Genomic DNA, 15,674 nt, shown 5'->3' with positions numbered 1-15,674 from the left:
CAATCGCGTATTGAGTTATCTTGTGTCACTAGTTGCTTGCTATTTTCAAGTCGATGAACTCATTCCGATTTTCGCGACTATGCCGTGTAGGTGACGTATATACGAGCTCTTGCGAGCGCACTTTATCAAATTTTGTTGCTATATTAGTATTGGTAGTGGTGCTTCATGCTAGTACACTTGTTACTTTTCCTTTAGTGCAATTTCTGTCAGATTTAACTTGTTTTGTGCCAAATATAGATGATTTAGTGCGATCTAATTCGTTGTGATTTACTTGAGCGTGAGTTTCTTAGGGGTAAATATCTAGCATTCGTCGGCGATCCATCTTACCGTTTCAGCTCACTCGGGTTAACACCAGAGGTGGTCAGTAACGAAGTACTTCTACTTTTTCGAAGTACTCAAGTAGATTTCCTCTACTTATGATGCTTACTCAAGTATATCAAATTTTCGCTACTTCTGCCAAGTGATATTTTGTGATCTACTTACTTACTTTTCGCTATTTTCAGTTTGTCAAGTAGAAGTAGTGTAAACCTCCAATTAGAAAGAGAAACTGGGGAATTCTCGGGCTGTTTTCACAGAGTTCTAACTATCAGTTTTAAGAAAATTTAAGTCAAACACAATTTCCGTCGCGCTTCAAACAAAGTAGCTATGGAGTTACAAATATTTTTTCACGAAGTGAATATTATTTAGGTAGCAGGTGTGTGGCCCCTTTCGCACCGCATTGTCACCAATATAACATATTTAATCACAGTAAGTATGGCCCATCTTTACGTTTGAAACTAGCTTTTCGCAATCTAGCATTTACCCGTCATATCTTATTCTAGCAACCAATGCCGTGTGATAATCTGGAAAAGTTGTCTCTGAATTTTTTGAGCGTTAGACCTGTCTCAGCAGACCAACGTTAAACTTGTCCCGATGAAATACATTTCCGCTTTTCTGGTATTTTTCGTTCAATTCGCAGTATCATTACTCAGAGTTTTGATTAGTTTCAGTTCTTTTGTCTAGAAAACATACATGTTGACGTGTAAAAGCAAGTGTAGTAATGCCTTTAATTTTCGGAAATGAAGCTACACAATATGGCATTTTTACGATTGACCCTATTTTATATTAACGTTTACTAACCGCGCAAATGTTTACATTACACCGAATCCGATACAACTTCGTATTGCTCTTCGACTAAACCACGGGCCTGGGAGAGGGCGCCACACCATGATATTTTCTAAAATGGGCTGTACGAGTGAACAGAGGATTAGTATCGCATTTCCATATCAATACTATCATTTTCATCCCATGATGCGGACGAATGGTTATGCTGTCGAAAATTGGATACCTCCTGGTGGTATGCATCAATATGAATCAAGCTCTGCCACTCAATTCGCAGCTTCAGACAATCCATGCGAACGAATGACAACTACTTACTTACTTGAGTAGATTTAAAGTCAGTCAAATCAACTTCTACATCAACTAGTTTTAAGTTGCTTATGAAAGAAGTAGGCTACTTCTACCCGTACTGGAGTAGATTTTTTCGTCGCTACTCCTACTTCTACTTGAGTAGCTTTCTTGGCTACTTTGACCACCTCTGGTTAACACTACACTGTTAACGAAAATGGTGTGTTTTCGCAATTCACACCCTAGTGTAGGGTGTGTTTTGGGTCATCACACCTATTGGGTACTGAATTTGTCATTTACACCTAAGCTATTGGTGGAAATGAGCCGAACACACCCCTACACACATATACCATAAGATATACACCCAAAGCATTGGCATTTGGGGTGAATTGTTAAAGATTACACCTTTTGTCAGACAAATATGAAGTTTGTGATTCAATCCGCGCTAGCCGCTTCCACAAAACTTGACTGTTGAAGTTTTAAGTCTGTGTCGGTCAGAAGCCTGGTTAAGCAGGCAGGGGTTCGGCAAGTCTGCATTCTTGTTAAAAATTCAGTCGAATCACTGTATACTGATCATTGTATGGGCACTTGAGAACTTCTCTGCTGTGTCTAACTGTAGGTCGTGTAGGACATATTCTCTTTGGGGTTGAATTATCCACCGAAAATGCGTGTTTTCGCCCACTTTATTGTTGTCCATGTCTTTAAGGCTTCTTGGGTAGGCTTCGGCAATGTTCCATTGTTCAGTTTTTATGGATTTAACCCGGTTCGATCAAGTAAATTCGCCTACGCATATAGTTTCAGCTTCAGTGACAAATAAGAATTCGTTGTATAACATTCGTGTGCTACATTGACATGAATGAATAATAGCTAAGTCTGCAATATCATATTGTAATTCACATTTATCGTGCACTGCGGTACTCTTACTTTGGCTGAAATTTCACCCTGTCTACTATAGTGTGACCGATGTATCTCAAGTGTGTCGCAAAAATACGACACATTATGAAGTTGTCACGATACTGGTTTATAATTTCTTTCATGTCACGTCAAATGCACAATTGTACATTGTACGTAGCCTATATGTACAAAATATATCGGGCCTATTCCGCACAGCATTAGTGTATAACCACAATATAATGCAGGTTAAGGGTATTTAGAGCTGGGAATACTAGAAGGAGTTAAATTTCAGCCACAAACTTATATGAGCAGTACGCAATATGGGCGTAGCAAGAATTCAAATTAGAATGGAACACCAGGTTACGTCACGGAACAATCATTGAATTGGGCGAAAGAGGGACTAAATTGGGCAAAGTTTCCTGGTGATTTTCATATCTATATTGATGTGTTATTCACTATTTGGTAGCTTTATGAATTGCACACTAAGCCTAACCGACAATTCGCATACAGCTTTCGGATCGTATCAATGGTTCGATCTATGAAGATAAATCTAGTACTGCAAGACTTTTTGAAGCTTATTATGATGCAATCTGCAGCTTCACAGCTATCAAATCCATATTTCCGATAAATCAATTATAGTATACATACAAATATTCCGGAGATCCCTAACTTCAATATAGTTATTACATCCCTGAGTCAATTGTCACATCATAATGGAATATACAAACAGTCGTCACCAGAACAGCTGCTGCTATGTTTGGCTACAGCTATGTAAAATGTTTCGTTATATACCGTATTTCCGCGCTTAAGAGACCAGACTGGCTATCGACTGACCGTATTAGTCGTCGTGAATCTGTGAAGAAACCCTCTTTCGAGATTGAAAATATCTGGATGGTGAGTTACATTTCGTATCTGTACTATTGTAGTATAGAACATTTGTTCCGTTGCGTTTCCAGTACAGATCCGATTCCTGTTACTCAGTGTCGCAGCTGTACTGAACAGAATTATATGTAGCAAGTTGGAATTTTAAACGTACCGGTAGTGACGATACATTGAATTCACATAAATTGTTGTATCACCAGTACCGATACCAATCTCCAAGACACAGTAGCTCAATGTCTCTAAAGGAGATACTGTTGACAGGTCCAGCATTAGCTATGATTATAAACTATACGGTAATTTGGGTTTGTGCGACATCGTTTGTAAGTGCATTGAGAAAAAAATCGACTCGATTGTCGTTATATTGATTACCAAAGCACATCACGACCTGTTTAAGTGTAAAGGGTAGCCTACCACTGACTATGCAGAGCTATGTTTATAGGCCTATCACCCTGTCATTATCACTGAGCTATATACACATTATATATTATGTTATGTTATGGTAGGAAGGTAAACATATTATCTATTCTACTTCAGACTTGCATGGGCAAAGATCGCAAAGTTGGGTTCTTGAAGAATGAAATTATCGATTTCTCCTCATGAGAAAACAAGTGTAACATACAAACAGCAAAGGGCTGAAGCATATGAAGCAATGGTATCTGAGGTGAGCAATGGACATTTGATGAAAGCTTTCGATCCCCGTAAATAGGGGCCAGTAAATGTTAATGATATTATGACATGGGTGAAAATATGACGATGCTATATTGCTATCACTATGAATATGAGAGACTTGACTAGGAACAGGCTTACCTCATTGAACATATTTTGCAGTGGCCAACTCAGACTATCTGTTAAGAGTATGTGACCCATCAACCAGACTACTTCTTTTGAAACTACTTCTCTGAGTTCTGTTCATATATTTATTTTAATTTGAAGCAGCTTGACATGGATTTGACATAGCCACTTCTATATGCTTGTCATTGAGTAGAAATTGACATCTATTGCTTGAGTAGCAATGCGCACTACTGCGGTCGACTCGGTGTGCAACAATGCACGGATTAGCTGGGTCTTCAATGTTTTGACCAATATGAAGAGGCAAACATAGCCTTGCCAAAGTTTATCAAACTATCCTTTCGATCAATATAAACAAATCATAATATATGCACTTCTTGACTCATGATATGACATACACACGATCTGTGCATATGCACAAATCTGCTTTTTGTTAGAGTCAAGGACTGATTGCTATTAGTAGCAGACTCTTACTCTGTGAATGTGAAATCAAATATGTTGTTGGTGAGTAATATACTATGCGTAGGATAGTTACAAAATTGTACTTTAACTCGCTTATTTACAAGCATAAAGCAAGTCAAGGCTACAACATCAGTACACATTTCGGATGTCGTGGGCCTTTCGAATCCAATCCAAATTGTGAACTAAACGTTTACCGTATGCCTCATGGTTATTTTTTCAATTTTAGGATGCTGCTATACAAGCTAATATCATGGAATTTCAACCAAATCGTAAAGGATCGTTATCAAACAGCTTATATTCCAAGGTAATCATTATCATTCAGCTAATTTGCAAATTTCCATGTATAGGCTAAGGCAGTGGTTCCCAACGTGGGCGATATCGCCCCCCAGGGGGCGATTTGGCGGTCTAGGGGAGCGAAAATGACGAAGGGGGCGACAAGGGTGTGAAAATGGACAGAGGGGGCGACGGGGGGCGAAAATAGGAAGGGGCGATGACGCGTCAAAACGGCTGACCTTTTTGTTTTAGTCAACCCACGGAAATTTAGTTACAAAAGTGTGTCAAATTAGACATCGAGCCGAAAATTTGACCTTTTTTTTTTAGTCAACCCGCCGGTGATTACAGTTTGTATGCCCAATTTTCGGTACACAAAATTTTGGGGGCGATGATCGGTGTTGACCTTGAAAAGGGGGCGATGGGTCGAAAAAGGTTGGGAACCACTGGGCTAAGGCAAGTCAAGGTTTCCTAATCAGACCTGTATCTGCGGTCGCTTTGAATCCATTCTGAAAGTCAATATTCCCCAACTAGAAAACGTTTCGTGTTATGGATTAATACCAAGTAGTCAAATTTAAATCAAGTCCATGCATCTCTTTCTCTGATTATTTTTTAAATTTTAGGATGCTGCTTAAAGACTGCATGCTCCAAGAGCAAGATTATATCACAGGAACTAACCGAGTTTAGGAGTATGCTGCGACAACTGAAAGACTCGTTATCAAGCCAGCAGGTATGACAACTTTGTTAACGACACCTGATGTCAACTTTCGTAGTCGCATATATGAAGTAAACCAAAGCAGAGATGTTCAAAGTTACTAGCGTTGCTACTCAAGTCTATGTAGAAATACCCCGTCAATTTATACTCGATTACAAGTAGATGCAACAGTTCCCAATACAAGTCAAAACTACGTCAAGTGGAAGTAGAATACGAAATGTCGGAAAAATAGTCAAGTATGGTAAGTAGTTTTTCGGAAATTTGTACTTTGAAAATTGCAATATGAATCTTCGCAACTAATATAAAATTACTAATGGCATATGACACTACTAACAGGAACAATCTTCAAAGATATATTCAGTTATTCCTGGCACAGGTTGTGTTGCTAGACTTGGACAACTAGATATTCCAGTTGTCTAATTATACTAATTGAAGCTATTCTAATTTGTGAAATGTTTCTATGCTCTAATTCTAATTCTAATCGAATTTATGAAATCTTTCTATGGTCTACGGTAATTTTAATTCTAATCTAATGTCTGGGTTTCCTGAAAAGGCTACAGGAGAACCGTAGAATGCGAGACGAGCCAAACTTGCGGTGCAGGAGGGGTGATCAAAAATGACTTTTTATTCTCAAATTCTACTCGCTACTTGATAAAATTGTTAGGTTACCTTATTGAAGCTTGCGCACTAAGTTTGGTTTGATTCCAACCAGCAGCCGCATTGCTACTGGAGAAGAAAGTTTTTTTAATTTATTATATTAAAATGAGTCAAAATTTTCTGTTCACCCATGAAATTGTTGTCTATAAACGATGCCCACCAAATTTGCCACAATTCAAACCAGCCGGAGCGGAGTTACTGATGTCGAAAAATTTGGATTTGAATAAAATAGTATTTACGGTGGGCACAACTGTAATAACTGATTATAGAATCCGTCACCGTAAAAATACTATTATATTAAAATCCAATATTTTTCAACGGCAATAACTCCGCTTCCACTAGTTGGAATCGAGCCAAATCGGTTGAGCAATGTTTCTATAGAAAACCTAACAATTTAATGGGGTGAACAGAAAATTTCAAATCTTCTTTTATTCATTTTCATATAATAAATAAAAAACTTTCTTCTCCTGTAGCAATGCGGCTACTGGTTGGAATCGAACCAAATTTGGTGTGCAGTCTTTAATTAGGTAACCTAACAATTTTATCGAGTAGCCAGTAGATTTGAAAGAAAAAGTCATTTTTGAACACCCCTACTGTACAGTAGAAATTTGCTATTCTCATGCACATAAGATGAACTATGATTTGATGATAACGGAGTTTGATTCAACTTTTGGCGATTTCAGTAATTCTAATTCTAATCTAATTTGAAAAAAACTGTTAGGTGGAATTATAATTTTAATCTAATTTCCAACTGTGTAGCTCAAATTTTAATTCTACTCTAATTCGAAAAAAAACTTGTAGTTGTAATATAATTCCAATCCAATTTGGAAAAAGGGAACGTTTTCTAGTTGTCCAAGTCTGCCTGTTACATGCGGTTTGCATGAAAACTATCCATCAATTTCCATCTTGTCGATGCCTAATTGCCCACACATACAGTGATCGTGTGTGAACATGTTCCCTATAGCAGTAAGTTCACCCTATCGGACCACAGTCTGTGCTGCAATTCCTTAGCAAGTGTAACATCTGATTTTTTGTAAGGACTTTGTGAATATATATATACTTTGTAATGGCTTCTATTTTTGTGGTCTTTTATTAAGTTATGCATGTTAGCATATGTGCCTGTTATTTGGGTTGTGAATATGCATTTTGATTTCAGGATGATGCCACAAGTTCTTGCTGAAGATAGTGACTCAGCCTTCGCCGTACAAGAGTGTTTTTCGGAAACCTGGAGGAGGCGACTTCCCAATACTACATGGGCAATGTTCTTCGAGCAGTATTTTCAGTGAATTTTTATCTCCGTCGCTGGGATCTCTATTTTTGTTATTTCACGAAATATGTTTCCATTTTATGTTATTATGGTTCAATTGATATCGAATATATGCAATCAAAGAAAGTTTATTTGCAATAGCGTGCCATTTGGAAGAAGATGCAGGATTTCAAGTGGGGTGTATATATTGAAATTCCGCCCCAATCAATTCTAATGGCTAGGGTGAGATATCCGATATACACCGCAAGGAATGGGGTGGATTCTGGTCATTCACACCGGCAGGGTTACGTAAGTTCTGTTTTCGTGTACCACCTTTTGGGGAGTGTATAACCACTCTTTTCGCTAAGAGTGTAGGAAGTGACTTTTTGAATAGCTGGCATTCAGTCAAATCTTGCGTTGTTCGGCTGAAACTTCCTGGCAATTATTTATTTTCTGTAGACTGGCTGGCTCTACTATAAGTGGAATGGGTATGAGGTGAGGACTGAGTTCATAATGTTTAGTCAGACCCTCTAAAGTAGGGGCGGGCATCTTCTCCAGTCGGCGGGCCGAATATAAGAAAATTAAGCAGGCTACTATTGGCGGGCCGGATTGCTGAATCGATACATTATTCGCCCATTTATCCACACATGCAAGGAATAAATCAGATCCAATGAATGCATTTTAACGACAGGAATGTCACTTCAAAGGTATTTCTCGCCGACAATGACGAAGACAATGTGGATTTGAGAATAGCATTGTCATACTATAGATAACTAACCTACGGATAGATACCCAACACCCGTCGTCACGCTTGCTTGCCCGGAGGAAATTACTACTCAGCAATCTGAACGCAGCATAATTGTAATCCCATAGCTGACGACCCGCGCGCCTAAATTCAATAAAGTTGATTTTATTTCAAAGCTACTGTCGCACTAATTCCGAAAATATACATTAAAATCTGATCAGGGCCATGAAACCCCTTTGAAATACACCTCAAAGTCTGAAAATCGGCATTGTTCTGAACAATCGCAGCGACGCATCACAATGACTATAACAATGGTCCTTGCGTGGTTGCGATTGTTCAGAACAATACAGATTTTCAGACTTTGAGGTGTATTTCAAGGGGGTCTCATTGCCCTGATGAGATTTTAATGTATATTTTCGGAATCAGTATGACATTAGCTTTCAAATAAGACCAACTTTATTGAATTTAGGCGCGCGGGTCGTCAGCTATGGGATTAGCAATTATGCTGCGTTCAGATTACTGAGCAGTAATTTCCTCCGGGCAAGCAAGCGTGACGACGGGTGTTGGGTATCTATCCGTAGGTTAGTTATCTATAGTCATACAGGCGCCGCCATGTCTCCTTCTCTCTGATCAATTAACACACGGTGCAATCTTCAATTAAGATTTCAAGGCATTCAATAAGCCCGGTACCTCAAATTTACCAAGACATCAATTCATTAGGGTCGAGTAGGTGACGAGATAGCGCCGTTGTTCAACTGTGTTGCCAAATTATTCTCGATATTGAATTCATGCGGCCCTGGTCCTCTACGAAATTTGAGAAGTGGCCCGCGACCCGTTTTGAGTTTACAACCCCTGGCATAAGAGGTGTCTTACAAAAGGCTAAAAGTGTGCCGTGCTACAAGTCGGCGGTTACGGAATCAAAAATAAGAAATATCAGCCTGATGTAAATGACCATTGTAATCGACAACAGTGTTGGGATGACTCGAGTCATGACTTGACTCGAATCAGACTCGAGTCAACTTTTTCGTATGACTTGACTTGACTCGAGTCACTTTGCAAAAATGACTCGACTTGACTTGACTCGGCGCTTCAGAAATCTGGATTGACTCGTGACTCGGAGCAAAATTTACGAGTCAATTTCAAAGTCAGTAAGTAAACGGTGTCGAATAAATCACCCTATCTTATGTATGTTCGGATTGTTCGCGATACGCCGGTGTCATTTGTGAGAGCAACCAGTCATTCGCTGATTGCACCTGTGCAACTTTGCATTTATTCATAGGTTAAATACCGTAATAAATGATCAAACTGAAATACAAAATAACAGTTGCATCGACTAGCCTAATCCCTATTGCTCCAACAACTCACAAGACGTGGGTGCCAATACATGCATGCACGCACGTCGCACAATCACAACAACAAGAAGACGAGATCGCTCATGCGTTTAGGGAAACTATTAGAGAGAGAGATAGTAGTAAGAGATAATCACACATCCCCCCCAACTCCTAACAAAATCAACGAGCAGTGAGTGAGGAGTTCAAAATACAGCGAGTAGAGAACGTCCAACCAAATACTCTAATGGCGATTGAAGCGGGAATCAACATAAAATTTGTGCCCCAATAACGTAGTCCTTGTGCCATACTGGCGGAGTAACATTTCTGCCCGAGCGCTGGCGTCTATCATTAGACGGTGCGGCAACACTAGTGTCGTCGATCGGTACTTCAACTGGTAGATGATCTTCGGCACTCGATTCGGCGGATCTCAGCACGCCAGGGCCTACCTCATGTGACTGTCCACTTCGAGCGGGTGGCGAAACGACTTGAGGTGACGTAGGGGAGATGTGGTACCGATGGATCACTGGGACCGAAAATACTTTGAAAATTCTCTATGATAATTCCATGATTACACTCCGTGAACTTGTCTACAATTACATGATGGCAACATCTTTCCTCACATACCAAAAAATTCGATGTGCCCGAACTATGGGGTCTCTCACAGATGTTTTTTGTTTTGGGGGGTGTAAACTAAATTTAGATCGACATATACATTTGTCTTTGTAACCTTCAACACGAACAAACCAGCAATCATTTTTATTGTGAAGTCTAGGGCTTGTATCAGGCTATATAATGGAACCTATTATTTTTTTCAGTACTTTCCTTGAGTGGAATTTTTTTCGATTCATGTACAAAATTAGTAGGGTGGGGACCGATGATACAATAGCCAAATCAAGCAAAATAATCAAGCATACTAATCATGAAACAAATGAAACGTGCCTACGTACAGAAAATATTTATGTAATAATTGCATATGATGTTTTATCGCCATAACGAGGTATTTGGGGGTCACACTGTCGATTTTCGGGCAATATGTATGTACCCTCAAATTTATAATTTCGAGCCTAAATCGAAACGTGATTTTATGACAACATTTGAGTTAATATTTATTATATTTTTTGACGGTTGCGACCAAACATTCTTCTTTGGCTTCCTGTAGCTTAGATTATAATACTGAGCAAGAAAAGTTGTCACATCTGAGTTTTTTAGGGTATTATGTCATAGGTCCCCGGGTGGTGTGCCATTGGACCCACCGGGTGGGGACCGATGATACGTTCGAGCAACAAATTTTGAACGTCCATATATATTTTTTGATAAGACGGATATTCATGTATATGTGCGCGATAGGTAGAGCTTGTATCAAAGTGCTGAGCCAGCAAAAGATCTGCTGTTTTCGGCTGAACATTTTGGGGCCAGCGATCATTTTCCAATTTTTGATCCATCGGTACCACATCTCCCCTAGCTGTGCCGGGAGACGAGACCGTTGGCTGAAAATATGTGTGCTTTTGGTTCGTGGAGCCGAACACGCCAACGACCTGGTGACATAGGGCCATATGGGTCCGCAAGGCAGATGGCAGCCCGAGGAGAGTTGTTGACTTCCAATCGCTGAACCGCTTATGCTCTCGAGAAACACACCATGTTGTGCCTCCTTTCAAACAAGCACGCTCGATGTCGATACCTCCAAACACTTACAGGTCTGTCACAGATGCCTGGAATGGTTACCATTCCGTGCCCGTGCGTGAAGAAGATAGACACCTTCTGACATTCATCACTGAGTTCGGGAGATATCGGTATAGAGTTGCCCCGCAGGGATACCTGGCCAGTGGCGACGGGTACGCTTACCGCTACGACAGCATCATTGCCGACACACCACGCAAAACGAAGTGCGTGGACGACACGGTCCTCTGGGACGATGACCTTGCCACGCACTGGTGGAGAATGATTGACTATCTAGAACAGTGGTTCCCAACGTGGGCGATATCGCCCCCCAGGGGGCGATTTGTCGGTCCAGGGGGGCGAAAATAGCCAAGGGGGCGATAGGGGGGCGAAAATGGACGAAGGGGGCGATAGGGGGGCGAAAATGGACGAAGGGGGCGATAGGGGGGCGATTGCGCGTTGAAATGGCTATATTGGCGCTCATGACCATAACTGCCACACCCAAACCCTCAATTGGGATGGGGGCCTACAGTTTTTTCGCGAATTAACATTAATTAAATTATAAAGTATTATTTTGGAAATTAAGGCAACTTTTTCCAAAAAAATTCGCGCTGCGCGCCATTTCATCGTCACATATTTATTGCTTATTGGTTACCCTTCTTCCAAGAAATAATACGCATGAGTTATAGAAATGGGCATCTCGGCGTCAGCCATTATCGCACCAAGACATATAAAGTTTCAGGCCATGTAACATGCGACTCTGAGAAGTGTGCCAGAATGAGAAAACCTTGGCGGAAAAGGACTGCCTTTATGCTGACCGACTTTGATATATATACTATATACATATATAGATTTATTTGTCCATGGGCGCCTGAACGGCTGGCGCCAAATGTGTCTGTCCTGGCAATAAAAACCCCACAAAAAATGCCATCTCGCAGAAAAAAATTAATTGCCGGTGCAGAAATACCAATTTGAAATCGTGTGCGTCTTTTAGTTTAGTACGTATGGGCGATTTGAATATCTTTTGACATAGCAGACAGGCCACGAAATGTCATTACGTAACGAAGTCATTATACCCACGGGCCCTACATTTTCCAAGACACCTCACTCAGCTTTACCGGTAAATCTGAATACATGAGCAAAGAGAGGATAAAAAATTGACAGCAATATATATGCAATTCCCGATCATATTGACCGATTCAATCATGAATGATAGAAATTTTTCGCGCTTCGCGCGAATTAAGCTGACTAACTAAAGAGTCCAAAAATTTGTGCTGAGAAGTAGCGTTAAAGAGGTATCGGGGGAGTTGGGTCTGAGGGGTGCAGAAGTTTGCTTTATCGCCCTATGGAGGAGGGTCAAGACCAACGTATTGGGGGGGGGGGATGACGAAGTGCTGTTACGGTCCTTTTGGAATCAAGTCGGAGAAATCACCTTTTTTGTTAGTCAACTCACCAAAATATAGCTGGAAAAGTGTAATTCCGAGGTCGAGCCGAAAAGTTGACCCTTTTTCTAAGTCAACTCGCCGGTTATTTCATTCTGTATGCCCATTTTTCGGTTCCCAATATTTGGGGGGCGATGATCGGTCTGGAGTTTGAAAAGGGGGCGATGAGTCGAAAAAGGTTGGGAACCACTGATCTAGAATTAATGGGCCGTGAAGGTATCATCCTAAACGCCTCCAAGTTCCAGTTCTGCCGCAGACACATCGAGTTCGCCGGCTTCGAAATTACTGGCGAGGATGTTCGACCTCTGCCCAAATACTTAGAAGCAATACAGTGCTTCCCACGGCCAACAAAAATAGCAGATATACGTGCATGGTTTGGGCTGGTCAACCAGGTATCCCATTATGGCCGGCTTTCTACCATTATGGCAGCATTCAAACCGTTACTAAGCACGAAAACTCCATTTTGCTGGACTTCCGAACTTGATGATGCATTTGCGAACTCCAAGATCGCGCTCATCAACGCTATCAAAAATGGAGTACGGATCTTTGACCCCACTAGAAGAACGTGTCTGACCCCGGACTGGTCAAGGTCTGGCATTGGCTACTGGCTGCGACAGAAGTACTGCAAATGCGTTTCCTTGACCCCTGACTGTTGCGACCATGGGTGGAAAATCACTCTCGCTGACTCAAGGTTCCTCCGATCCGCCGAACAACGTTATTGTTCTTTAGAGGGCGAGGCGCTTGGAATCGCATGGGCATTGGAAGATACGAAGTTCTTCACCCTCGGATGTGACGATCTCATCATCTGCACTGACCACAAACCTTTGGTAAAAATCTTTGGGGACCGCTCCCTTGATGAAATTACTAACACAAGGATTTTTCGTCTGAAGCAGCGCACATTGTCATGGCGCTTCCGTGTCGTCCATGTTCCTGGCAAACTCATTCCTGCATCTGATGCATTCTCCAGGCACCCTGCTCCCTCGACTCCAGTGGATGACATGCCATTGGACCACTGCGACAGCATCGTGTCTGCCCATGAGGACACCAATCTTATTGAAATCAGCATCGTGGCCGCCTCCCGCGCATCATTGAATGCCATTGAAGTTGTCTCCTGGGACGATGTAAAGCGCAGTACTGCATACGATCCTGTCCTCAGTGAGTTAAAAACTCACATCATCTCAGGATTCCCAGACAAATCGGACAAACTGCCTTTTCAACTACAATCATATTGGCGGTACCGCGACAACCTTTCGATTGTAGACGATGTTGTCATGTATAATGACCGGATTGTCGTTCCCCCGCCGCTGCGAGGGGTTATCTGTGAAATCTTACACTCGGCACACCAAGGGACTGCTGCCATGTCACAGAGGGCGCAGGCCACAGTATTTTGGCCAGGGATGACTGAGTGTATAGCACGTACACGAGCACGTTGTGACAACTGCAGTAAAATGGCACCGAGTCAAGCATACATGCCTCCGGCCGAGCCATTCATACCGACCTACCCTTTCCAAGCTGTTGCCGCTGATTATTGCACCGCCGCAGGCCACCACTATTTAGTCGTTGTTGACCGCTTCAGCAACTGGCCAGAGATATTCCATGTGAAGCACGGTGGGCAATCGTCTGGAGCCCTCGGACTCCAAGATGCATTACGAAGTTACTTCGGCACGTTTGGAGTGGCCGAAGAACTTAGCAGTGATGGGGGACCCGAATTTGCTGCGCACAATCACAACAACAAGAAGTCGAGATCGCTCATGCGTTTAGGGAAACTATTAGAGAGAGAGATAGTAGTAAGAGATAATCACACAGCACCTTTCAGTGATCCTCCATTGTCAAATCACAAATAGATTGACTGCAAACGAAACGATCACAGCTTACGTTGTTGTAGTAGCAATAGATTAATCTCATATAGAAACGCATCTTTGTTTCTTAGACAGCTCAGTGTTTTCATTGCGCAGTGCTCATCTTTATCAACACTCTTGTATGATTTAAATCGAACGAATATATAGTTTATGCGTTGATATTCTCACGGATGTGTGGGTAGTGTATTGTACCACATGGATTTGTTCAACTTCTCGAGGCTTCGTATTTCATCCTTTATATTGGCTGATAATAACTAGGGCTGGGCACAATGATTCGAGTACTCGAATCTGAATCGAGTATTAATCCTATTGATTCGAGTCGAGTAGTAAGACGTGATTTTTTCGAGTACTGAAATCGTACGCTCCATGTCAATAAGAGTGAATTTATAAACGAAAATTATAATTCGATACCATTTTCCACTCAGGAAGCCTTGAAACTTCGATTGGTCGTATGGCAGCATACGTAACACGTATTGCAAAGCTACAAATTACCTATGGTGTACGACAGGCTTTATATTATTGGCGGTAGGATAAAATTCATATTTGAATTTTGTCATCTCCCATACATCTCCCAAACTGATGTGACGTCATAATAAGTGATACTCGATTACTCGACTCGACCCGAAGCAAAATACTCGATTCACAATCGAATCACTCAGATACTCGATTTTGCCCAGCCCTATTAATAACAGGCTGTAGCATGTAGCTATACAGTTACTCACGTATTTTATTAGCAATGCTTTGTGTGCGCGAGCGATACAACACCTTTTTGCATATATATTTAACTTTATATTCGTTAGTTGATTCCAGATAAAAGGCCATTTAATCTGTTTTTCACCAAAGTAAAATGTAATGACTTTGCATCATCACTCATACTTCAAAAAATTCAATTTGACTTGAATCGTGACTTGACTCGTGACTTGACTTGACTTGACTCGAGTCAAAATGTGCAATGACTCGAGATGACTCGTGACTCGAAGGTGGTGACTTGATCCCAACACTGATCGACAAACACCATGATTACCACAAACGAGATTAGGGTTCAGTACATCCTAAATGCCGATAATGCTATAGTCTTCTCACTTCGACGACCTTACGCATATGCTTCACTCTCGCACGCTGCGCATACAGAGTCACTAAAATTTGACGTAGTAAGCAAGTAGTGGGGAATCTCGGCAGACTGGGGCCGCGGGCCACATTATCATGTAAGACGGAAAACTATCCGCGGGCCGGACAAAATCCTTCACGGGCCGAATCCGGCCCGCGGGCCGTATGTTGCCCGCCTCTCTCTTGAGAAACTGGTTCATGGAAATCGTAAACTTTCCATTGACATAAAGCGT

At 41.4% G+C, this 15,674-nt stretch overlaps 1 protein-coding gene and 2 long non-coding RNA genes across 5 annotated transcripts in view; 2 read left to right on the top strand and 1 right to left on the bottom strand.

Moving 5' to 3' along the window:
• LOC145451671 (uncharacterized) overlaps positions 1–617 on the top strand; it is a 33,942-nt gene extending 33,325 nt beyond the window's left edge. Inside the window, exon 4 of the transcript XR_013918983.1 lies at positions 608–617. The gene's annotated coding sequence lies outside the window, so the exon portion shown is untranslated. The remainder of the gene's footprint in view (positions 1–607) is intronic.
• The window catches only part of LOC145451682 (uncharacterized), a 49,753-nt gene extending 34,420 nt beyond the window's left edge, over positions 1–15,333 (bottom strand). The window contains exon 1 of the long non-coding RNA XR_013918999.1: positions 14,527–15,333. This is a non-coding gene — a long non-coding RNA (uncharacterized LOC145451682). The remainder of the gene's footprint in view (positions 1–14,526) is intronic.
• On the top strand, positions 3,713–7,448 carry LOC145452555 (uncharacterized). 3 transcript variants are annotated; one of them, XR_013919426.1, is made up of 4 exons: positions 3,713–3,823; positions 4,640–4,717; positions 5,307–5,413; positions 7,212–7,448. It is a non-coding gene; the product is annotated as an uncharacterized LOC145452555 (long non-coding RNA). The 3 variants fall into 3 exon arrangements; XR_013919427.1 differs by having other exon boundaries at positions 5,014–5,413; XR_013919425.1 differs by lacking the exons at positions 3,713–3,823; positions 4,640–4,717 and having other exon boundaries at positions 4,888–5,413.
• Positions 15,334–15,674: the final 341 nt, after the last annotated feature.

The sequence above is a fragment of the Botryllus schlosseri genome, chromosome 12 (genome assembly GCF_051294905.1).
Source record: "Botryllus schlosseri isolate E-star chromosome 12, Bs_hap1, whole genome shotgun sequence".
Lineage (NCBI taxonomy): Eukaryota > Metazoa > Chordata > Ascidiacea > Stolidobranchia > Styelidae > Botryllus > Botryllus schlosseri.
This window is presented reverse-complemented; position numbering and strand designations above follow the sequence as displayed.